Raw genomic sequence first — 26,275 nt, forward strand, 5'->3', positions numbered from 1 at the left:
ACAAAGAAAAGTTTACTTGCCCTCACTGTTCTTAAGTTATATTTTTCAGAAATGGTTGTTACGTTTATATTATTTAATTGCCTTTATTTTTTTAGAAAAATGTGTTACTGTTGACTGTAGTTCTGCAGTGCCTAATATTGACATGGGTGGCAATAATAGGAGATCTATAATCCTAATATTGCCATTTGCAACGTCAGTAAAAAAGTATTCTTTATTTAGATTATTTCTTTACTACTACTTAAATTTGTTGTCATTTATTAATAAAAGTGTAGGATTTATTTAGAACCAAACGATAAGGTGGCAATATTTGGCTCACTTACCTTACAAACATTAATGTCAAACGTCAATAAACTTATTTTAACCTTCAATTGTGGCTTATTCCCATTAAAATCGTAATGACTTTAAAATGCCACAAGAAAATAGCTTCAGAACAATAGATAAGATCTAGATAAGAGAAGGGAGTGTTACAAAAATGTCGTCAGCCTTACAGCGGCCATTCGACTTTTGGAGTGCGACAGTCAACTGCGCACAAGTAAGAGAGGGTGGTTTTAGTTGGTAGGCAGGATAATAGATACCTGAATCTTTGGCACTGCTATCTTTAGTACTTTAAATTAAACTAAAACTCAAATTTAAGGGACTCAAAATGGAGGTAGCATAAAAAAATTTCGAACCCCCCTCAGTCAAATTCTGGGTGCTCCACTGAATTACTCAATGTACTGTTTATGAGTAGATTGTAAATATGCATTTAAAAATAAAACATTAGTTTACAAAAAAACTACAAGAGACTTATTTTGTTTAGAATGATCCAAAAATTTTAAAAATCAATTATCCGGTCCTAAAAAATAATTTTTACAATTGGTTTAAAAACAATTATTTAACAAATTTGAATAACTTTTGGCCTGGGCGACCTCTTGAACTTTATTTTGAGGTATCTCATGAAAGTGTTTATGCAAAAAAGTCTCATGGGCATGGAAATGTTTTTCCGAGCGGACCCGAGCTTTTCACCTTGTCTAAGAGAAAGCTGTCCTCTCCTAAAAATATTATTTGCTGACTAATCATTTATAAGAAACATATTTACAATGTTTTTTATCATTTTCATAAACAATGCGTTTATATGCTTTCTGTGGTAAAATGCATGACGCTCCTGCTTCAATCATATTCATACCGTTTCAAGGTTTTCCGGTTATTATGTAAACCTACTGACCACCAATATACTGTGCCACAGCATCGTTTCGTATGCGTTGTTATGATATCTATCTTATTCACGTTTAGATATCGTCTAGAACGTATCATTTAATATTTTTATTGTTTTCTTTAAATAACTCTTAAAAAATAACTAAGATATCTCGGTCGATATGATACACAATCACTATCTTCATTGTGTTCGCAGACACTCTAGATAAACACGGTGATGTAAACAGTGGGACAGTTGTATGAATAATTACTAAGGACATTCCAGTAGTTCGATTTGTTTCGTCGACATGAACAATAGTAATGAAATTTTGACTTCAGAGAATATAGAGGTAAGTACTGTACACTATTTTATTCTTTTAAAATTATCTAGAGATAATTCGACTGCACTTGGTTAATTTAAAAAACAAATTTATAAAATATCGATAAGTACTTTTTATGAGAATGTTTGTGCCTATCAAGGCTTATACTCACTTTTACTTTGTTTGGTAAAATCAAACAGTGGTGTCTGTGACATGTATATTAAGTACCGAAGATAATTTAATTTAAAATAAGATGTTTTCAATAAATTAACTTATTAGTTCATTTTATTGATAAGTCATTTTTTTTCATGTTTTGATCTGACGCGCGACGCGGCGTTCCTTCCTATTTTATTGTATAATTTAATGTATAATTGTATATTCCAAGATTCTTTAATTTCTTCACACATTTTTCTTTACCAGATTCTGCTTATAGTATGTTCAATATGTTTTTAATGGTCTATTTTGTATTTTTTATCTCCCTGATTATTATCAGCATATTATTATCTATAATACGTTCGAACCAATGTGGTCTTGACACTTTTCTTACGTATGCAATTATTGTTGTTGTCTTTAATTTTTATCTATATTCCGTGGCAATTTTAATGCATTTTTATATGCAGTTCTTTTTCTTCAGCCATAATCTTTTCACGAATGTTCCTCAACCAAGAAACCCGTTTCCTTCCTACACCTCTACGGCCGTCTATTATGCCTTTAAGGATCAGTTGTAATATTTTGTATCGACTTCCCCTTACTATATGTTCCAGATAAGACATTTTTCGATGTTTAACAGTCCTTAGCAGTTCTCTATCTTTGTTGACGCTCCTTAGTACTTCTTCATTAGTTTTGCTTGCTGTCTTCGGCATTCGTTTATGAACCCACATTTCCAATGCTTCAATCTTGTTCATGATCCATACTTTTAGCGTCCACACTTCTGCACTATACAAAAGTACGGACCAAACATAGCACTTAACCATTCTTTGTTTTAGTTCTAAACTGAGATGATTATTGCAAAGAAATTACTTCATTTTCATACAGGTAGTTTTAGTCATTGCTATTCTACGTTTTATTTCTATGTCTGGATCTAGTTGGTCCGTTATCACAGTTCCCAAATATGTCATTTTGTGAACTTTCTCAACTTGGACTCCGTTTAATTGAAGCTTTGGTAAAACACTAAAAATTTGGTTTTGTTTGAGTTTATTTTAATGGCCATTTCCTCTCCTACCTCGTGAATACGATCAAGCAGAATTTGGAGACCCTAAATATTATCTGACAGAATTACTAATCACATTAAGTATTTCCCCGTTGCTTTTTATTCCATATGGTTGTCTCCCAAGTGCCTTTTTAAATAACTGGTCCGAGTAAACATTGAACAATGTTGTCCACAAAATGCAACCTTGTCTGACTCCTCGTTGTATGCAGATTTCATCGGTGTAGTTATCTCCAATTTTTACGATAGCAGTTTGATTCCAGTACAAATTTTTAATGACACGAATATCCTTGTCATCTATTCCGATATTTTTCAGTATTTGCATTAATTTTACATGCTGTACTTTACCGAATGCCTTTTCGAAGTCCACGAAATATGCAAATACATATTTTCTTTGGTCACGACATTTTTGTAATAGGATGTTAAGCGCAAAAAGTGCCTTCCCTGGTTCCCAGAGCATTTCTAAAACCAAATTGGGTATCTTAGAGATCTTCTTCGCATTTGCGTCTAATTCTGTTGTGAAGTATTCTTAGGAAAATTTTAAGAATGTTTCTCATTGGGCTAATTAATCCATATTCTGAGCATTTTCTCGCATTGTGTTTTTTAGGTATTGCGACAAAGATGCATTTGAGCCAATCTGTTGGAATCACACCGGTGTTATATATTGAATTAAAAAGTCTACTATTACTTTTATGTTATCATCCTCTATTACTTTCAGCAACTCAGTTGGTGTATCATCTGGACCACAAGCTTTTCTAATTTTAGTATTATTTATAGCGTGTTCTACCTCGCATTTCATAATTTCTGGGCCGTCAGTACAGTTTTGGTAGAATTCGGCAATATTATTCCTGTTATCTTCAAACAACTCTGATATATACAGCTGCCATTCTTTTCTTATTTCGTGCTTTTACAATAATTTTGTTATTATTGTCAACGAGTACAGAGGGAACTTGTTTTTTAAATATGTTACACATTTCTTTTAGTTTTTTGTGCACATTAAATAAGTCGGGTTTAGATATTACATCCTCCATTTCGTCGCACCTTTCTCTCATCCATTTTTCTTTGGCTAATTTGATCTCCTTTTTTATTCTTCTCTGCAGGTGTCTATACCTATTCTGTTTCATTAGATTTTATCAGTCGGCGTTGTTCCATTAATTTCAAGATGTCGTCTGTCATCCATTTATTTTTCTTGATTAAGTTTTTTCTATAATCATTGTTTGTGGAGATTTCGTTAATTTCGTTTTTAAATTCACTCCATAGTTCTTCTGAATCTTCTAGTTGTTCTCCGATGTTTTTTATTCTATTGTTAAATTCTTTTTTAATGTTATGTTTTATGTTTATATCGTCAAAGTTAAGTACATTGGTTTTTGGTTTTTGTCGCTGAATTCGTTTTAACCTTAGTTTAATATCTACTACAAGTGATGATCAGATCCAATATCTGCCCCAGGAAATGTAGTGACTTTTTTGACGGCATTTTGGAAACGCTCATTTACTACAGTAGACTCCCTCTATAACGAGAAGTGAAATGACAGACTAATTACCTCGGTATAAGCCGATCTCGTTATATCAGACAATAATAATACTGTGCATACATATGAATCTGTAGTTTTCTAAACCATTAACTTCCTATAGTGAAGCCATTCGGAGCAATATAAGATGCTAATAAATATTGTTTGAATGGCGTTTTTGAAAAAAAGTTATTTACTTTTATTGTCAATGAAATATATTAAAACATAAAAGAGTTATTTACTTTTATTATCAATGATATACGTTAAAATAAAAAATCTGTACTTATATTTTTTTCCAACTACATATTGTATAAAGCGTATTTTCAAGGATATCATAAACTATTGCTTCTGCAATTTTAAGAACTGCTTTTCTGTCATTTTTAACTGCTTTAAATGGTCCAGTATCATTCCCTCATATTTTCTAAAGATGTGAAACAGTTGTATTTATTCATTGTAAAGAAGTTTATTGCGGGCTGCAGTTAAGTTTATTGAGGGTCTGTTTGAAAAGGTATTTATTTATAGCCACGACCCGACCAAAAACGTAAAAAAACACGTTTTTGGATCTTATTTTCTCTTGTTATAACCAAATTTGCCTCGCTACAGACGGTTATAGTTCAATAGAAATTTCACGGGACATCTAATGTATCTCGTTATAAGCGAAACCTCGTAATAACCGTGTTCGTTATAGAGGGAGTATACTGTATATAGTCTATTTGATTTCTTGAGGACTCAGGGTTATTGCCATCATCAAATGGGGCTTTCCAAGTGTATAGTCGTCGCTTGGGTAGTTTATACCAGGTGTTTGCAATGATCATATCGTTTTCTTTACAATCTCATTCATTACTCTCCAGTTTTCTCTATTCTGGGATAGCCGGTACCAATGTAGTCCCGTTGTTCTTTTTAGGCCGTCGTACTATCTTTATTACAGTCTTCCTATGCTTCTTCTTTCTTCCCATGGTCCCCATGTAGTCACATTTCCACTCCCAATTTCTTGGCTTCTGGCTACATGTACGACCCAGTTACATTTTGATAAACATATTCTTTGTATTATGTTTTCGACTTTGGTTTGTTATTGTTGTATAATCAATTTGTTAGTTTTTTAATCTCTTAATAGTCCAGTCGTCAGACTGGACCTCTAAAAATCATATGAACAAGCTGAATTTTGCTGGGAATGTTAATTTTGAGACTTCAAAAAAATGCAAAGAAGTTTACCATTTTTATTCCAAGGCTTCCCCCTAAAATCCCTCCTCTTAGTTGGCGAAAAACGGAAAAAATCGATTTACCAAGAATCTGTATACCGTAGAAAAAATATTTCAAACAAAAAATGTAGCTGAGGTAATTCTAGACAAAAATGTTTATTAGCACTTTTTGTGTAGAATGAATCGTTCTCTCAAAAACAACGCTTGAAGCGACCGTTGATTTTCAATGTCAGGTGAAAATTCGATATCTTTTGATAAGATTATCATATTGACAAAAATAAAAATGAAGTCAGTTTCTATAAAGGTATAAATAAAGAAACGTTTAGCGATTTTTACCATTTTTTACGATTCTCGTAAGATCAATAATAATTATCACCTCTTTTGACCAGTCACTATGAAATTTTTATTATTGGAGCCCAATATTCAAAATAAATAGCCTGAAATTTCGGTTTTGAGCTTTGGTAACAAATGTGAGGCACTTGAAATATGCCCAAAAATGCTGAATTTAAACATTCACATCACAAAAAATCGCACGTCACGGGAAATGCTTAGACGAAAAGGGTTTTAGATGAAATTTGTAGCTGAAGTTATGTAGTTTCGAAAAACTTACTTGTTTAATAAAAAAAGCAGTTTTAAAAGATTTAGATCGTTTGTAATAAGAAAGTTTAAATTTATCTTACTTTTTAGGCATATTTCAAATGCCTCACATTTGTTGCTAAAACTCAAAACCGAAATTTTAGGCTATATGTTTTGAAGATTGATTAATTAATACTTGAATGAAGTGGTTTGAAAGAAAACGTATTCGTTTATCGAATACTATAGCCCCAAACATAATTTATTACAAAAGCCAAGCAATTTGATTAACCCAGTCTGAGAGACTTGCACACCCCTTAGAATGACGTTCAGGTGTTACAATTCATTGGAGCGAGGTGTATTGATTTGTGATATCAGGAACCACTCTACCGCGTTCTAATGCTCCAGGCCATCCTTTTCCCTCCTCATCACTCTGATGCTCTATAGGGGCACAATTATCAGCCAAATGCTTTTGGTGTGAAAAATCCTGGGTACACGAACTCTAAGACGATATCCTTACCCGATCAATGCAGGCTAGCGTGAGGCGCTCTTTTCCTGCTTTCTCTAGTGACGTATCATCGAACTGAAATTGCTGACTCGGGCCTCGAGTCTCCGCTCCATGCTGCGCCCATTTCGGCGACTCGGTGTCCGAGGATTTGGGCCTTCGTGACCAGTTTTTGGGGTTTTGTTAATTTTTTTGGATGACTATCGCCTTTTTGATAGTATTTTTTGATTTTTTTGGTGGCTAGCTTAAAGCCTTTATTTATTTATTATTATTATTATTATTTTGATGGTTGTCCTGAAAATAAACATCAGCTATTAAAATTTCCAGTGCTGTGTCCTGGGACTTCTTCTGTTGATAAAGCTACGAATTATCTAGACTTTATGTGTTTGCCAGGATTTGCTGTTTTGGTCTATTGTGCTTCCATAGATGGAACGCATCATATCTTATTATCTCCAGCAGGATCGGGCTTGGGTGATTCTCTAATTCTGCAAACGTAATTCTGGATTTTTCTGCCATTTTATCTATCACCCTTACTTGTTGCAGTTCTCTAAACAGAAAGCGTTCAGCGACGTATCTGGGTACATTTGCCGCTTCTCTGAGGATTTTATTGTGGGCTGCTTCTATTTTCTTTTTATTTGAATTGCTTATATCTTCCCATGCGAGAGATACATATGTGATTATTGGAAGTATGATGCTGTTTATCAATCTCATTTTCGTTTTTAAGCGCAGTTTGCTTTTTCTACCTCTGAGTTCTCTTATTGCTGCTCTGGCTGTTGCTGTTTTTTAAATGGTTGTGTCCACGTGTTGTGTGAAGGTTAAGCCTTGGTTCATAGTGACTCCTAGGTTCTCTATTTCGCTTCTCTTTTCCATTCGATGGGATTATCTTGCAGTAACAGCTATTCCTCTAGGGTTTCTCTTTTCTTTTTGAACATGACTGCATGTGTCTTCGCGGAATTGATTGCTATTTTCTATTGGATAAACCATTCTTCAATGTTATCCAATGCTGTCTACAGATTGTTGACCTCGTCATTCCTTTATCCTCATCTTTAACCAATTGCGCTTTCCAATCTCCCATTTATTAATACGTATTTACTTCCCTCACTTACTCTCCTAATTATGTTTTGTAATTCGCTATTATATTTCCCAACTTCTTTTAATTTTTTTATACCGTCTAATTGATTGTTTTTCTTTACATCTTCCCAAATTATTAGCAATGTTTCTTTAGGAAATATTTTTTAGAAAAAAAGTGTCTTTCTTGGTTAAACTTTTGTGAGCCTAACAATTTACTTTACCAGCTAAAATAAATGTCAATAATTATAATGGTCAGTTTTTTTCAAGTAATTCAATGTTACAAAATATGTTAAATGAAGTTATACAGACAAAAAAATAAACCTTTTAAACGTTGACCTTATACTTAATTTGTAATATTACAGATATCAGATAAGTCATAGTAAGAACACTTGTTTTCGGGTTATTACACCGGGTTATCAATAAAAATTGATTTAAAGAAAAATGATGGTTTCATTCACGTATTTCATATAATATGTCAAGGCCAAAGCCCAGTCACAGCCCAAAGATTGTAAATAGACAAGCGGTTTACCCCTCAAAAGACGCTTAGAAACAGAATATACCGACTAAAATTCTTTTTGCATTTCTAATGCACCAAACGTTTTTTATTCGATTCTATATATTTTTCCAAGATGAAATGTATTTTTTTTTAATTTTTACAAGTGGGCGGCAATTGTTATTAACAAATAACTAATACAAAAAAGCAATTTCACCTAATTGCTTCGGAATTTTTAGGGGTATCTCATCAAAATAAACACTTTTTCTCTCTTGATAATTTTTCGAAAAATGCTTCCTTTTCGAGTTATTTGCATTTTTTTGTTGAAAAAATGCCTTAATTAGTGATTTTTGGGATTTTTTTTCTAAAAAACTACTAAATGAATTGCAATTCTACAAATAGCTTTATAATCTTTAAACCGTCGAGTACAAGTTAGAATATTTTGACAAGGATAATTTTTTTCTATCTTGCTAAAAACGTGGACCCAAATATTTCGAATATGCCTTTCGAGCAGTCTAGCGCCTAGTGTGTACAGCGGTTGCGGCGATACAGGCGTGCGGCACGTAGAAATATTTGTTTAAATTTAAAAAAATAATTCAATACAAATATTACGTACGTTTATTAAAAAAAAAGATATTTCTAATTATTTTTATATAGACATATTATAATTAAAACAATTAAAATGATTTTTTTACAATGCTATAATAATGTAATTTTTCTTTTAATATACGTGGTGACTATATTATTGAATGTTTTATTACAGTGAAATACATTAAGCAATATATAATTAATTTTCATTGAAAAATATAATAAAATTAAAATATAATATTAATTATACATCGTTTTCATTGTCAATAATTTGAAAATTTTCGTCAACAGCAACAGGATTTCCATCTAATAAGCTGATTTCATTGTCTTCAATAGAGTCGTCTTTAACATTTTTACAATTCTCTGGTGTACATGCACATACTGCGCAGCATTCTAAATTATAGGAAATACAATTACAATTTTTCGTAGAACATTTGTACATGAGCAGAAATACTTTTGTTTGTAACATATCTAAACTAGTTTCTCCTTCAAAATAATTAAAATCGAAACAATTATTTTCCATTGTCCAACCATGGGTTAATGGATCAAGAGATGAAGTAATATTGTTCTCTGCTTGAATCCATTCATTTATTTGCCACTTTGTTCTTAAGTAATGTTGTAATAATGCTGGTTTCGAAGGTGGTAATTTTTCATTAGATGCATTTTTTTTAGCGCCTACAGCACCTCAACCGCTGTACACGCTTAGCGGGATACTCTCGAAAGGCATATTCGAAATATTTGGGTCCACGTTTTTAACGAGATAGAAACCATTTATCCTTGTCAAAATATTCTAACTTGTACTCGACGGTTTAAAGATTATAAAGCTATTTGTAAAATTGCAATTCATTTAGTAGTTTTTTAGAAAAAAAATCCCAAAAATAACTAATTACGGCATTTTTTCAACAAAAAAATGCAAATAACTCGAAAAGGAAGCATTTTTCGAAAAATTATCAAGAGAGAAAAAGTGTTTATTTTGATGAGATACACCTAAAAAAATTGATTCCGAGAAACAATTCGGTGAAATTGCTTTTTTGTATAAGTTATTTGTTAATAACAATTGCCGGCCCACTTGTAAAAATTTAAAAAAAATACATTTCATCTTGTAAAAATATATAGAATCGAATAAAAAAGGTTTGGTGCATTAGAAATGCAAAAAGAATTTTAGTCGGTTGATGCTCTGCTTATAGGGGTAAACCGCTCGCCTAAAATGCTTTAATGAGGAACGTATAATATGTAGATTCTGTGCTAGGAAATTTTTAGCACTACTGAGAACAGTAGTCGGCTCAGCACACATCCTTGTTTGACACCTTGTTTGTTCTTACTATGTTTCTATTATTTCTATACATATCTTTTATAATTTATATTGTGTTACCATTCACTCCTCTTTCTCGTAAAGTTTTCAGAAAGGATGTAACGTCCTTTCTTCGAATTCCGTCAAACGCCTTCTCTAGGTCTATAAAGTTCCCTCTATATGTATCTCTTTGTTCTTATTTATTATCTTCCCACTTATTTGTCTTATAGTGAATATGAGATCTTGCGTGCTTCTGTTCTTTCTAAATCCACATTGCGTATTTTGCATTTACTTACAAAATAATGCTTGTTAAATTCACTGTATTCTTCTTCTTCTACTTCTTGGAGATCTTTCGATCTGTTTAATTCTGAAGCTGCCTCTGGTTAATTTTCTGGGAGGTAGATTGCCAACTATCCCTCCATCTTTTAGGTGGTCTTCCGGGAGGTCTTGAACCGGGCGGGTTGTTTTCTAGGGCAATTTTTGGGAGCCTATTCTCATTCATTCGTCTTACATGATTGTACCACATCCTCTTACGCTGCCTTCCCCATCTTACAATATCTTGAATTTTGCACTGCCCTCTGACGTTTGTATTTCTGACCCTGTCTCTTCTTGTTTTGCCCACTATTGTTCTCTTATTTTGTGACAGTTTACTTGCAAGTTCAGGGCCTCCATATTTTAAGAGTTCATTGGGTATACCATCTGTTCCAGGTGATTTTCTGTTTTTTAGTTTCTTGATCTTTGCTTCTACCTCTTCGTCATTGATTGTAGCACTTATATCTGCTTCGTATTCGTTTATATTCAGCGTTTCTTCAGCATCATATAGCTCCTTAAAATGCTGTTGCCATGTCTCTATAGGTACTCCCTTGGTCTGCACTAACTCGTTAACTGGTTTTTTCCTGTTCCGAAGCATTTTCCATACTTTCTTTTGGGCACCACGTAGGTCGTAGTCCATGTCGCTGGTGAATTTAGCCCAATGTTCTCTTTTGATTGATTTTATTCTTGCGTTTACTTCGTTTCTTACTTGGACATATTCTGCGAGAGCGTCTTCCGATTGTGTGCTTTTATATCTCTGGTAACATTTGCGTTTTAATTCAGAGAGTTCTTTTACCTCTTGACAAAACCACGGTTTGGTGTGGTTCCCATAAAGGAGTTTTGTACTCTCTGTTGCTAGCGACTCTAAAAATTATGCAAAAGCCAAGGCACTATATTTGTGGATGTATCTTATACACACCCAAATTTATATGGAATCACAATGTACTTCAAGCCAATATTTATTTCTTTTGAAAATACTTGTTATTGTTGTAAAGAACAAAGGTTTTTATTGAAAATTAACAGCTCGGTACGTTATAGATTATTTGCTTTAGTTGATGTAGTTGTAGTATAAATTGATGAAGAAGCTACATGATGAAGAAACTACAAGAAGAATATACCAAGGCTGGCCTAGATATTAATCTCGTGAAAGCAGAGTACCTATCTACAAGTGAAGAAGACATAGAAGATCTACATATTGATGACAACGTAACAATAAAAAGGAAAGGATAAATTCAAATACTTGGGGTTTATAATCACGAAAAAGGCAACAACAGAGGAAGAAATTACACAAATATTAGGACAAACAAGAACAGCAATCCGACAACTTAACTCAGTATGGTGGGATAGACACCTAAATATGAAGACAAAAATACAGATTTATAAAACATTAGTGCGAAGTATTATGAGTATGACATATGGGGCTGAAAATTGGATCATAAACAAGAAAAACAGCAGTAAGATAGTAGCGACAGAGATGGAATGCCTGCGAAGATGCTGCAGAGTAACAAGAATGGATAGGAGAAGTAATGACGAAATAAAGCAAAGAACATCAATAGAAACAGACATACTAACATTATATAGAACAAAAAAGACTAAAGTGGTATGGACATGTAAGAAGAACTAGCGACAGCAGATGGATAAAGAGAATAACCGAATGGAGCCCCATAGGAAGGAGGAAAAGAGGACGACCCTGAAAATCCTGAAGGAACGAAGTAGACGACGCCATGAGTAAGAGAGGCCTAAACGATGGAGAATGGAACAACAGAGAGAGATGGAAACGGTTGAGCGAGGGAAGGCAGTGAATACTGTAGAATCCCTGAATATACATATATATATATATATATATATATATATATATATATATATATATATATATATATATATATATATATATATATATATATATATATATATATGTAAATTGAACAAAAATAAATAAACTCATTTTTCCGTTCAAAAACGAAAAGATGCCTTATGAGGGGTTAACGGATGTGCAAAGGGAAAAGATTATTGGTCTTGTAGAGTAACGCGTCTCGGGGGGACATAGCTGTAGTAGAAAGCATAACATGGATATTGTGTCAAAAACCTATGCTAGGTATCAGGAATTAGAAACGCTTAAGAATAGTCCAAGATAAAGTCGCCAAAAAGTAACAACGTCTCGCCACGATCATTTCATTGTCAACATCTCCAAAGGCAACTTTTAGAATCTAGAGTTGTAAGTGTTTCAGTTGAAACAGTAACAAAAACACTTCATGCCCAAGGACTATACAGCAGTAAACAGTTACGGGTTCTCGACTTATTCAGGCAGCACAAGATTGATCACCTAAATTGGTGGCTTCAACATCAAAACGAGAACATTGGAAATTGGCAAAATGTGTCATTTCCAGACGAAACCAGGGTTTATGTAAATCAGATGACCGAGGAATTCGTGTACTTAGAAGGCGAGAAAGACAAACAAGACCGAAAACTTCCAGATCTGTTCACAGATATAAAGGAGGAAATGTTATGTCTCGAAGAGGCATTATGATCCGTGCCAACGGATCCGTGCGTTTAATTTCCAATGCAATCAACTTTAACAGCTCGGAGGTATGTTGATTTGGTTCTAGAACCTGTAGTTAGGCTCTGAACAGGTTCACTGGAAGAAAATTTAATTTTCATGCCTGATAATGCACCCCCACTTACCAACCGAGTGCCTAAAGACTTCCTTGGCGCCGAAGATATCACTGTTCTGGAGTTGCCTATTTACTCACCCGACCTTACCCCCAGAGAGCGTTTGTGGGATATGCTTAAAAGAAGAATTAGTAGTCGCCGGGATAATCCACAAAACACTGCACAGCTAGTACACACTGCTTTTGAAGAATGGAAGTACCTACAACAGCAAAATGTTGACAGTTTGTTTAGAAGCATGCCCACGCGAATTGAAGCTTGCATAAGGGCTAGGGGTGGTAACACTGACTATTAAAAAACATAAATAAATAAAAACAATTTATACATTATTCGTTTTACAGTGAAAGTTTTTATGCTATTGACTTTAAAACAAATAGTTTCAATTTTTATTTGAAGAATTTATTGTTTTCTTTAATTTTTATGTATTGGTGATTAATAGACTTGGGCAAATATGCAAATAAAAAAGTATGAAATATGCGCATAAATATGCAGTATTTTATGCAACAAAATGCAGTATTTTATGCAAAATGTGCATATTTATCTAGAAAATATGGATGTAATAAAAAATATTTACATTTTTTTTTATTTACAAAAATACTTACAATATTATAAATACATAACATATACAATTATTTTAACATATAAATATTATTTTGAATTGTGGTAACAATAGATTATCAAATGGTTCAAAATTTTCTAATAAAAACTTATGGCTTCTATCTGAATACATAATATTTGTAAATAGAAAAACTTCTTTCGACATCAACTGATGTAACTGGGGCATTTTTCAAATTTACTATAATAGATGGTTCTAAATTAAGTGGTTCGGAAAATGTCCCAGCTAGTACTTGAACCACTTCAGAAAGAACCTGGTAACCACTATTTTTTTCCATGGTTACTTTAAATTTTGAAAAATTTCCTTTCCAATAGTACCTTTAACGTTTTGACACAATGACTCAAATTCGTTTATTAAAACTGTACTCCCTAACAATGATAATTTGGAGGATTCTAATTGAGTTATAGTTTTCTGGACAAAACTATAATTTGATTTTATGAATGACAGTTGCTCTTGGAGGATGTTATTTTGGAAGGCTTGCTTAGCTTCCAATAAAGATTGGCAACTACCATCCGTTAAAAGGTTAATTATTATTTTTTAAATCAACAAAATGATCAGCATAGAAATTAGTTGCTTCCAACCATGTTCCCCAACGTGTTAAAATGGGTTGCGGTGGCAGTGGAACAGCAGGAAGCATATCTCTTTAACATTGTATTCTTAAGGTCGTGGCATATTATCGTGCACGTTGCGTTTCCAGCACATAGCGTTTAGTTTCCGAAAAATATAATTTAAATGGTTTTAAATATGAACAACGCACACTGTCCGGAACATAGCGTTTCAGACACTTAACGTTTCCGTTCAGTATATTTGAAAACACTATTTTACTGATGCCGACGGATACGTAACGAGTCGTAACCGGTTGGTAAGGATAATGTGAATTAGATGTCCGTCGTTTTCCCCCCGTTGTTTATTTAGATATTTGTTTGATTTTGATACAGAGTATTTAAAAAAATAATTTTCGAGGCTATTTTGTCATTTATGCATGTGTTTTTATTGCTTTGTGACAATTAATCACGGAAGTGATAAACAATTAGAACTTTTGTACGGAAGTGATACCTCTTCTTTTTAAAAATACTTTTTGGTTTTTTATGTATGGCTTCGTTAAATGTAGTATTTTGTTTTTTAACTGAAGGTAAAATTAAATTTAAAACATATTTAAAATGAATCCTATTTATTCTAAAATATCCATAATATTTTTCATCGTCATCAATTAGTTCTCTATATAAAATCCAGTATTCACATTCCTTCTTCCTTTCTCTTAGCATTGGATGTACTTCAAACCTTCTTTTTAACACAGTTTTTCATTCTTCATCGTTAAGTAGAAGAGCAATTGCGCATAATTTTTGTCGAGAAAAGCGAGATCATATCTTCACCGAACCAAACTGAAACGTTCTATCTATGAAAATGTGAACGCGCATCCCAATTGCTGGAGTGGAAACGCTACGTACCGGAAACTATACGTGCACGATAATATGCCGCGACCTTTACAGGTAATTTCAGGAATACCTTTTTGACGCTCGCTATTAAACTGTTAACTAGTGAAAATTTTTTCTTACTTCCTCCGCAACTCTGTTTATTCCATGCGCTAAACAAGTGACATGTATTAAGTTTGGATAAAATATTTTTAAATTTTGTCCTGCTTTCACCATATATGGTGCGGCATCAGATAAAATAAGCAATAATTTATCATTAGGCACAGCAGCAGGAAGAAAAAAGTTTGCTAATCCTTCTTGTAGAAACCGTGATATTGTTAGAGCGTTGGTTTTTTCCACATGCTTGCAGGAAATTAAATACGATTTTGGAAAGGTTTCATCGCTAAGTACACCAATCAATAAGTGCACAATGTATCTTCCTGACGAGTCAGTGGTCTCGTCCACACATATGTAAAAGTAATTATTATAACTATTATACCTATTTCGGCTTTTATGTTGTGGATAACTGAGGTTTATAACAAATTGACATTATTTCTCTTTAGAGTTCGTTCACTGGGAATGTTTTGTTTGCAATATTTTTTTAAAAAAGAACTAAAGTTTTCATTAGATAATTTTGAAAGCGGTATATTAGAAGATACTAATGCACGACACAAGTCTTCGTTAAAAGTTTCTTATTCGGTTTGTTTTTTGGAACTTGACTTAAAGCACTGGGATACTAAAAGTTGATATTTTTCATCGGATGTGGTTTTTACTTTTTTAGCTAAATTTTTCGCGGTTCTGACATTCTGATCTATTTGAATTTTTTTTTTCAGATGAAATCTAAAAAAGAATATAAATATTCTATAGTTGTACCCATTTTTAAAATCTAAGATTGTAGAAATAAACTAAAAATGAACTGTTTTTGCATAACAATTAAAATATTTAAATTAAATCAAATAAAAATCGGTGTAGTATTGAAAATGTCAAGAAATGACTGTGCAAGAAGGAAGAACCCCCAAATATTTACAAGAGGCTCTTGGTCTTTTCTGTTTCCATTTAAAGGAAAAATACTGTGAGCATAAATTAAAAGCACTTAATTAATTAAGTCCAATATAATGATATGTCTTTTTTAGCAAAATTAAATCAAACTATGCTATTCTTAGAAAAAAAAAATGTTAGCAACCTTTCAGTAGACTATTGAATGATTTGAATTTTAAATAGGTATCCTATTTTTTATGGCAAGGAGTTTAAAAAATGCTTGAAAAAAAGAAAAAATACATCGATTTATTGCGAACTAGCCTTGTTTCGGTACTTTTCTTAAACATAATCTCCAATTTTAAAATCTTTGTTTGTACCACCGTGTAAATTTTTAAAATAAAATAAAAAATAATACTTATGTACTTACGGTTTTGCCACAACATGAGCAATAAACTTTATCAATATCCATAGATAGCTCTTTGTAAGGTTTTATCCAAGTTGAAACATTGCTTATTTTCGGCATTTTCAAAGCACAATTATTATTCACAATTAGAAATATACGTTGTTTACGAATCCAATTTTACAACAAAAGTGAAACCAAGTGAACCTGACCGGCAAAATAAAAATTTTTACCTAGAGACATAAACTGGCAAACACAAACCCTTAATTCCAGGACAAAACGTGACAAAACTATAAGCCTTTGTCTTTTATTAGTTACTATACCAAGAATTTAAATACCAAGTGATTATAAAACAAAATTAAATATTGGCATTTTCATGCTATCTGTAAGTTTGAATAAAAAAATATATAGTTAGCACCAAATTTTCAAATTATATGCACTTTATGCTCACTTTTATAAAAATATGCAAAATTTGACATTTTTGCATTTTTATGCATTATATGCAAAATATGCAATTTGCATATTTGTCTAAGTCTAGTGATTAAATTGTTTCAAAATAAATATTGTTTGACTTCTTACGTTGTTTTTTTTTTAAATCAGTTTGAAATAATAAGAAATATCAGATGATTCCATATAAGTTTGGTTGTGTGTATATTAACGAAGAAACTCTTCAAATACCTGGCTATTGCGAAGACCTGAGAAATACTTGTTTACCTGCACTATCTGGTACATTCCATAGATACCAAAGCCATATTTTGAAAACAAATAATGAATCATAATTATAATGAATCAAACACTGAATCAACCAATGACTGGTAAATGAAACAAAACAATAAATCAAGTACTAATAGTGTAGCAATAAACAGTGCAGGTGTGTTTATGGTACCTACTAGTTACCATTATCTAAAGAAAATGAAAAAATACAATTATTTGAAAGTAATCAGCAAGACACAATTTGAGATGTGTGAAGGGGTAAGTCATTTTTTACGGTAGTATTTGTCGTACAAGAGAATGCAAAACATCGAATTAAAAATATCTGTTTAGATTACTTATCTTAGGTGACATTCAAATCTGGAGTGATCACAGTGATTTACAAATTTTAACCATATTGATCATATTTGGGAATTTTTTTAGATAATAAGGAGATACGTTTTTATATTATTACCAAGTGTAACTTACTGTTAGATTTAACAATAAATTACGTGATGGTTGGTAGAAACAATATGCATTTGTATATATAAAAATATTGTTGACCAAATTTGCCAGATCTATGTTTTCAATTGAAATGCAATATAATGCTACTCTTTCTATAATTTTTTTACTACCACTATTTCCAAGTTTATTGTTGCTGTAATTTCAATAATTTACGATAGATAAGCCGGGTCATGTCTAAAAATGAACATCATCATCATCGTCATTGGTGCTACAGCCCTATAAAAGAGCCTCGACCTTCCCAAGTCTATTACGCCAGTCAGTTCTATCCATTGCCAACTGTTGCCAGTTTGCTGCGCCTATTTGTCTACCATCCTCATCTACTCCCTCCATCTGAGTTTTGGTCTACCCCTATTTCTACTTCCCACAGGTTGTGACATAAGGATTCTTCTAGGAGGGTTGTTCTGCTGTGATCTTGCCAGATGTCCTGCCCATCTTAGTCTTCCTATTTTTATAAAGGATACTACGTCTTTACCACCAAATATATGTTTATATCTGTGATATATCTAGTAGTTGTACCTCCTTCTCCAAACACCATTTTCACAGATGCCACCAAATATTCTTCTCAGGATCCTTCGTTCAAATATAAGCAGGAGATTTTCATCTGCCTTGGAAATGGTCCATGTCTCCGACCCATATGTCAACACTGGTTGTATAAGGGTTTTGTATATGGTTATTTTTGTTTTTTGGCTTAAGTTTCTGCTTCTCAGATGTCTACTCAGTCCAAAATAGTATTTGTTTGCTAGGATTATTCTTCGCTTGATTTCTTCCGTCATGACGTTCTCCTTGGTGATCAAGGAGCCTAAGTATGTGAATTTGTCCACCACTTCAAAGGTAGAATTATCAACCGTGAATTGGTAACCGATGTTTCTGGCTCTATTGTTGGGTGTTGATGCCATTATCTTAGTTTTATTTTCATTTACTTGCAGGCCCATATTTTTTGCGGCGTTTGACAAGGTGGTATACATTTCTTCTAGCTTGCGTGTTGTGCGGGCAACTAGATCAACATCATCTGCATATGCCAAAATTTGGGATGATTTATTAAAAATGTTTCCTCTGCTGTCTATTTGGGCATCCCTGACCGCCTTTTCCAAAGCTATGTTGAAAAGGAGACACGCCAGCGCATCTCCCTGTCGCAGCCCAACATGCGTTTCAAATGCCTGTGATTGTTCGCCCTGTATTTCGACTTTGCAAACAACTTTACGCATTGTAGCCTTAACCAATCTTATCAGTTTATCGGGGATGTGGAATTCATCCATGGCTTTATACAATTTATTTCTTAGGACACTATCATAGGCCGATTTAAAATCTACGAAAAGATGGTATGTGTCGATATTAAATTCATTGGTTTTTTCCACTATTTGCCTTAGCACAAAGATCTGGTCTGTTGTTGATCGACCAGGCCTAAAACCACTTTGATATGAAATGAACATCAGTAAGACCAAATTTATGACAAACTTGGTTCCCAGTGAACACCTAACCATCCAAAATCAAGTGGTAGAATTGACAGAAAAGTACATATATCACGGTCATGAAATCAGAATAAGCAAGGATAATCAGACCTGTGAATTTCAACGACGAATGACACTTGGTTGGGCGGCTTATGGTTCACTAAGAGACATCTTTAAGTACAACATCCCGATCGCTATGAAACGGAAGACATTTGACCAATGCGTTCTTCCTATTATGACATACGGAGCAGAAACTCTCACTCTCACAAAAACAACAGTACTAAAAATGCGAGTGACACAAAGGCGCATGAAAAGGTCGTTTCTCGGCGTGACAAAAAAAGACAAAATAAGGAACCAAGACCTAAAAAAAGAGCAGGTATCACTGATGTCGTCGAAAGTATAGCCAAACTGAAATGGAATTGGGCAGGTCACATAGCGAGATTAAAAGACTCAAGATGAACCAGAAAACTAATTGACTGAAGACAAACGCAGCAGAGGACGGCCATCAACACGCTGGATGGACGACATTAAACGAATATTCAAGAAATGGCAACAAGACGCACATAACCGTGAAGAGTGGCGAAAAATGGGAGAGACCTATGTCCAGCAGTGGAGAGAAGAGGTTGCGTGATGATGATGAAGCCAGGTCATGTAAAAGCAACTTCTAATCTTTGTTTGTAAATCCGTACAAGATCAAATTACAGAATATTATTATTTATTTATTGTAATATTCAACAATGTTTAACCAGTTATGCTACTAATAAATAATATTATCTTAAAACTAACAAATATTTTCCTTTAGATTAAGGAATTTTTAAGAAAATATACAATTGTACCTATGTCGTCTGTTAACGTTGTAAAATTATGCCGCTTGACAACGGTTAAAATGCTACAAATTGCATCCATTTAGAATTCTATCGGGTATGTTATAAATAGTGCCAATATTACGTATGCTACAGTTTGAAAGAGTATATAAATAGTACTTACATGCCAGTTCAAGGAATGTAGGAACATAGATGTATAATAAACGTCAATTTATGCTATTTTGTTGCATGATGGTCATCAGCTTCATTACATACAGTAAATTCAACCACCTTACACCCCAAAACGATTAATGGAATTCGCAGAGAATCTTTCGTTTTACTAAAAGGCACGGTAAACTGCACTGGAGTTCTCCATAATTTTTTTAATTACCTACTTTGTTTAGAATATTTTTGCCTGTATTATCCCTTACCATTGCTCCAAATGGTAAGGTGCATTATGTAAATCTATAACTGATGGTTCACTCAGACTAGGTCACAGTTTCTCCTCAATCCATTTAACAAACATATCTGCGTTCATGTTCTCATGGTAATCAGCAGATTTTGATTTTGAAGAAAAAATCAAATCTGCGTTTTCTATAAAGCCTTCTTTCCCTCCTGCATGAAGAATGATGTGTCTTTTGCCTCCGCTATCTGTGTGTTTTATTCATTTTACGCTGTCGTCTTGCCAAATTCTTTTAATTCCACCCTTTGCAAATATCCATAGCATAACGAATGGATGACGGACAAAATTATGGATCTAATGGAAAAGCGAAGGCAACATAAACAACAACGTAATCAATACAAATACAAACAGATACACAAAGAAATTCGCCAGAAAATTAAGAAAGCAAAAGAACGTTGGATGGTGGAAACGTGCAACGAAATAGAATAATTGCAGGAAAAAGGAGATAGTTTTAGACTACATAAGAAGATCAAAGACATATCGAATATACACAAAAGCCACCACAGAACAAGAATACGCAACGACAGAAACGAATACACAGAGTCAGAAGAGGAGATAGCAATGGCGTGGAAAGAATACGCAGAAAGACTTTTTAATGACGAAAGACCAACACAACCAACGCGCAAACTTCCTTCCGAAAACTTATCAGGGCCATCAATAATGCGAAGTGAAATAGAATATGCAGTTAGAACCACAAAGATGCATAAAGCAACAGGTCCAGATGAAATTAATATAGAAGCAATAAAACTACTAGACGAGGAGAATATCGAAATCTTGGTAAAGCTGTTCAATAGAATTTATGATACTGGTTACATTCCGCGAGAATGGCTGCAGTCATCCTTTGTGATGATCCCAAAAACAGCTAATGCCACAAAATGCAATGAACACCGCTTAATCAGTTTAATGAGTCACTTGCTGAAACTCTTCCTTAGGATATTACACTCAAGAATGTATAAGATACTAGAAGAACTTAGCGGGTCAACACAATTCGGTTTTAAGGGAGGACTAGGAACAAGAGAGGCAATTTTATGTTTGAACACTTTAATACAAAAACTGTTTAGATCAACGAAAAGATATCTGCCTCACCTTCATCGACTACGAGAAGGCATTTGACAATGTTAAACATGATATCATGATGGAACTACTACATAGGGCCAACATTGACCAGAAGGAGATCAGAATTATTCAGAATCTATACTGGAACCAAATGGCAAAGGTGAGGATTGATCAAGACCAATATACGGATGAATTTAAAATCCGGAAAGGTGTCCGCCAAGGCTGCATACTCTCTCCGATGCTTTTTAATTTATATGTTGAAAATATATTTGCGGAAGCATTAGAAGACACGGAATTAGGCATTAAGGTGAACGGCATACCAATTAGCAACCTACGCTATGCGGACGACACAGTGATTATAACTGATAATTTGGAAGATCAGCAGTTATTACTTGATAGGGTGAATAGCATAGGTAAAAAATATGGCCTCAAAATCAACATTTTGAAAACGAAATATATGGTCATTAGCAGAAACCCTCCAGAAAACCCGATAATATACATAGGTGACGATCAATGACCAATCGGATCCACAACAAGAGATAAAAACCCGAATACAAATGGCAAGACAAGCTTTTGTGAAATTCAGACCGCTCCTATGTAATCAAAACCTAAATTTCGAAATACGCTAAAGAATGGTCAAGTGCTACATATGGTCCATCTTGCTTTATGGCATGGAAACGTGGACTTAAAAAAAACATCTATCAACAAACTTGAAGCATTTGAAATGTAGTCATTAAGAAGAATGATGCGCATACCTTGGGTGGATAGAGTTCGAAACGATGACGTCCTTAAGAGAGCCGGCGTGGAAAAAGAACTCTTTAAATTAATTAAAAAACGCAAGATTGGTTACCTTGGGCACATATTGAGAGGAGCAAAATATGAAATACCACAGTTAATCCTACAAGGGAAGATCGAAGCTAGGAGAGGAGCCGGCCGCAAACAATTATCCTGGTTAAGGAATATTAAAGTTTGGACAGGAATACACAATACAGGCGAGCTGTGTCACGCCGCCAAGAACAGAATTCTAGTAATGAGATAGTCGCCTACGCACTTTGGTGTATGGCATATTAAGAAGATACGAATGTTGCATTTTCAGATTTAAGTCTAGTATATTCTCTCAAAAATTTAATTCTTTAATGAACCAAACCACTCCTTTCGCATAAAAGTAACCTATTATTTTCTTCCACAAGGAATCTACGTTCCTGTATTTGGCTGTATACCATATATTAAAAAATGAATTAAAATCCTTTGTAAAAGGTATATATATACCTTTTACAAAGGAAGGATTTTAATTATTTTTTTATTATTTTCTCTTTTGAATTTAAATCTTAAATCTCTCAACACTTTCCAAAGGCTAGTCCTATTAATTTCAGAAACTTGTCTTTCTCTTATTTTGGCCAGTAAAGTATCTAAACTGACCTGTTTATATGGCCATGACCAAAATATTGCAAATTTCAAATTTTTCTCCATCAGGTAAGTCAATGCTCCTAGAATGTTTACCAGTTGTTTTCTTGTCTTAGTGATACTCAGTCACAGTAAGATCTTCTTGAGAATCTCTGACAGTCTTCATTACAGTCTTTAGCTTACTTTCACTTATCCCGAGTGCATCACAAACGCACCAAGGGCCACCATAGTCTCTTTCCATGGTAAAGTAAATTAATTCATCAATATCCAACTTACGTCTAGGCATGATGGTCACTTGAAACTACACGTTTGAATTACAACATACTGAGTTTAGATCAATATGACAGAAACTTTCTAACTGTTGTGGTTGAGAGGTAAAATATAATATAACCGCTTACAAAGATCCTAAACACATTAAGCAAATTAGCCTAATGATCATTAGGAATGCCGATTGTAATTTAATTATGTTTGATAAAAAGTCTAGAAATGGTTGGAAACCTTACATAAACAAATTAAAATGTTTCCCACAAATATTTTATTGTTAGTACAAGTATTTTCATTTGCAAATAAAAAGTTACTTAAATATATTTACCAAAACCCTAACTTTAACCCGTACTCGCAGACGTCTCAAAAACGGTACACTATAACAGACATATGGCCAATCTAATCAACCCTATTTAAATTGACAAAATGTTCTAGTTTACCCCGAAGTATCTTTTAACAAAAATTAAAAGTGATTTTCTAGTACTTTGTATATCTACTTTGAATATAAATTATCCTTAGCACGGTAGTATTTGTTTCAGAAAAAAAGTATTAAACAAGTAGGTGAAAGAAATTTACGTTAAATAACATTAGGCAAGAATACTATTTATTAAAAAAAATGTAACAAAATATGCAAAACAATGAACAACGGGTTAATGACACATATATTTATTTTATACCTAAAATTTAGCAAAGTGTTAAACATTGTAAAGAACACCAGTGCAGTTTACCGTGCCTTGTACTACAACGAAAGGTTTTCTGCGAATTCCGTTAATCGTTTAGAGGTGTAAGTTGGTTGAGTGTATTATATCTTGATAAGACAGTTAGGAAATAAACTATTGTTGTTAAGATATAGGAAAGAACTAAAATATAGTTCGGTTTTGATCAGCTTTATATCGATTCACTCATAGGATATAGCAATTTTTTACTTAAACCTTGCTTATTTAAGAAACATTTTGCTTCTTTTTGCAAAATTTTGGGTTTACGTGAGAATTTATTTTAATCTTTCTGTCATATTTATAATCCGGTCTGTAGTTATAATACTTTAACTTAATTTCTAATTATAGGCGAGCGGTTTACCCCTCACAAGACGCTTAGAAACGGAATATACCGACTAAATATTCTTTTGCATTTCTACAGCAAGAAAACTTTTTTATTCGATTCTATATATTTTTCCAAGATGAAATGTATTTTTTTTTTTAATTTTTACAAGTGGGCCGGCAATTGTTATTAACAAATAACTTATACAAAAAAGCAATTTCACCGAATTGCTTCGGAATTAATTTTTTAGGTGTATCTCATTAAAATAAACACTTTTTCTCTCTTGATAATTTTTCGAAAAATGCTTCCTTTTCGAGTTATTTGCATTTGTTTGTTGAAAAAATGCCTTAATTAGTGATTTTTGGGATTTTATTTCTAAAAAACTACTAAATGAATTGCAATTCTACAAATAGCTTTATAATTTTTAAACCATCGAGTACAAGTTAGAATATTTTGACAAGGATAATTTTTTTCTATCTTGCTAAAAACGTGGACCCAAATATTTCGAATATGCCTTTCGAGCAGTCTACCGCTAAGTGTGTACAGCGGTTGCGGCGATACAGGCGTGCGGCACGTAGAAATATTTGTTTAAATTTAAAAAATTAATTCAATACAAATATTACGTACAATTTATTAAAAAAAAAGATATTTCTAATTATTTTTATACAGACATATTATAATTAAAACAATTAAAATTAATTTTTTACAATGCTATAATAATGTAATTTTTCTTTTAATATACGTGGTGACTATATTATTGAATGTTTTATTACAGTGAAATACATTAAGCAATATATAATTAATTTTCATTGAAAAATATAATAAAATTAAAATATAATATTAATTATACCTCGTTTTCATTGTCAATAATTTGAAAATTTTCGTCAACAGCAACAGGATTTCCATCTAATAAGCTGCTTTCATTGTCTTCAATAGAGTCGTCTTTAACATTTTTACAATTCTCTGGTGTACATGCACATACTGCGCAGCATTCTAAATTATAGGAAATACAATTACAATTTTTCGTAGAACATTTTCCGGTACATGAGCAGAAATACTTTTGTAACATATCTAAACTAGTTTCTCCTTCAAAATAATTAAAATCGAAACAATTATTTTCCATTGTCCAACCATGGGTTAATGGATCAAGAGATGAAATAATATTGTTTTTTGCTTGAATCCATTCATTTATTTGCCACTTTGCTCTTAAGTAATGTTGTAATAATGCTGGTTTCGAAGGTGGTAATTTTTCATTAGATGCATTTTTTTTAGCGCCTACAGCACCTCAACCGCTGTACACGCTTAGCGGGATACTCTCGAAAGGCATATTCGAAATATTTGGTTCCACGTTTTTAGCGAGATAGAAACCATTTATCCTTGTCAAAATATTCTAACTTGTACTCGACGGTTTAAAGATTATAAAGCTATTTGTAAAATTGCAATTCATTTAGTAGTTTTTTAGAAAAAAAAAATCCCAAAAATCACTAATTCCGGCATTTTTTTAATAAAAAAATGCAAATAACTCGAAAAGGAAGCATTTTTCGAAAAATTATCAAGAGAGAAAAAGTGGTTTTTTTTTAAAAGATACACTCAAAAAAATTAATCAATTCGGTGAAATTGCTTTTTTGTATAAGTTATTTGTTAATAACAATTGCCGGCCCACTTGTAAAAATTAAAAAAAATACATTTCATCTTGGAAAAATATATAAAATCGAATAAAAAAGGTTTGGTGCATTAGAAATGCAAAAAGAATTTTAGTCGGTTGATGCTCTGCTTATAGGGGTAAACCGCTCGCCTATTAGTACACCTGAACAATATTTATTTCTATAAATTTTTTTAATATTTTGCTTTTATTTGTTGTAGGCAGTTGGTTGCAGGAACAAGGGGCACAAAATGGTGCAAGATGACCTATCACCCTGGAGCAGACAAAAATCTATTAGTTTCATTGTTTTAACAGTGTGCTTTGTTGTTTGGGCTTGCATATTCTTTCCATTGTTATTAAAGCAGGAATCGAACAAAATGGATCCGGATATGGATATGTCAACTGCTATGGATATGTCAACTGGTATGGATATGTCAACAACCACTATGGGTCCCATGGCCCACGATCATCATCATTAGCTACAAAAATTATAATTAAGTTTTAACAAATATACTAAAAAATATTTTTATTGCGGGACATATGTGATATATCGTAAACTTCTTTTGTGTATATATATCTTTAGACGTAAGCAGTTATTAAATTGAACAAATAAATTAAGTTGTAGTATA

General features: G+C 32.9%; 1 long non-coding RNA gene across 1 annotated transcript; it reads left to right on the forward strand.

The window, feature by feature from the left end:
- Nucleotides 1-1,122: 1,122 nt before the first annotated feature.
- On the forward strand, nucleotides 1,123-26,275 carry LOC140442596 (uncharacterized). The gene is made up of 2 exons (XR_011951076.1): nucleotides 1,123-1,523; nucleotides 25,868-26,275. It is a non-coding gene; the product is annotated as an uncharacterized lncRNA (long non-coding RNA).

Source organism: Diabrotica undecimpunctata, chromosome 6, assembly GCF_040954645.1.
Source record: "Diabrotica undecimpunctata isolate CICGRU chromosome 6, icDiaUnde3, whole genome shotgun sequence".
In the NCBI taxonomy this organism is placed as follows: Eukaryota; Metazoa; Arthropoda; class Insecta; order Coleoptera; family Chrysomelidae; genus Diabrotica; species Diabrotica undecimpunctata.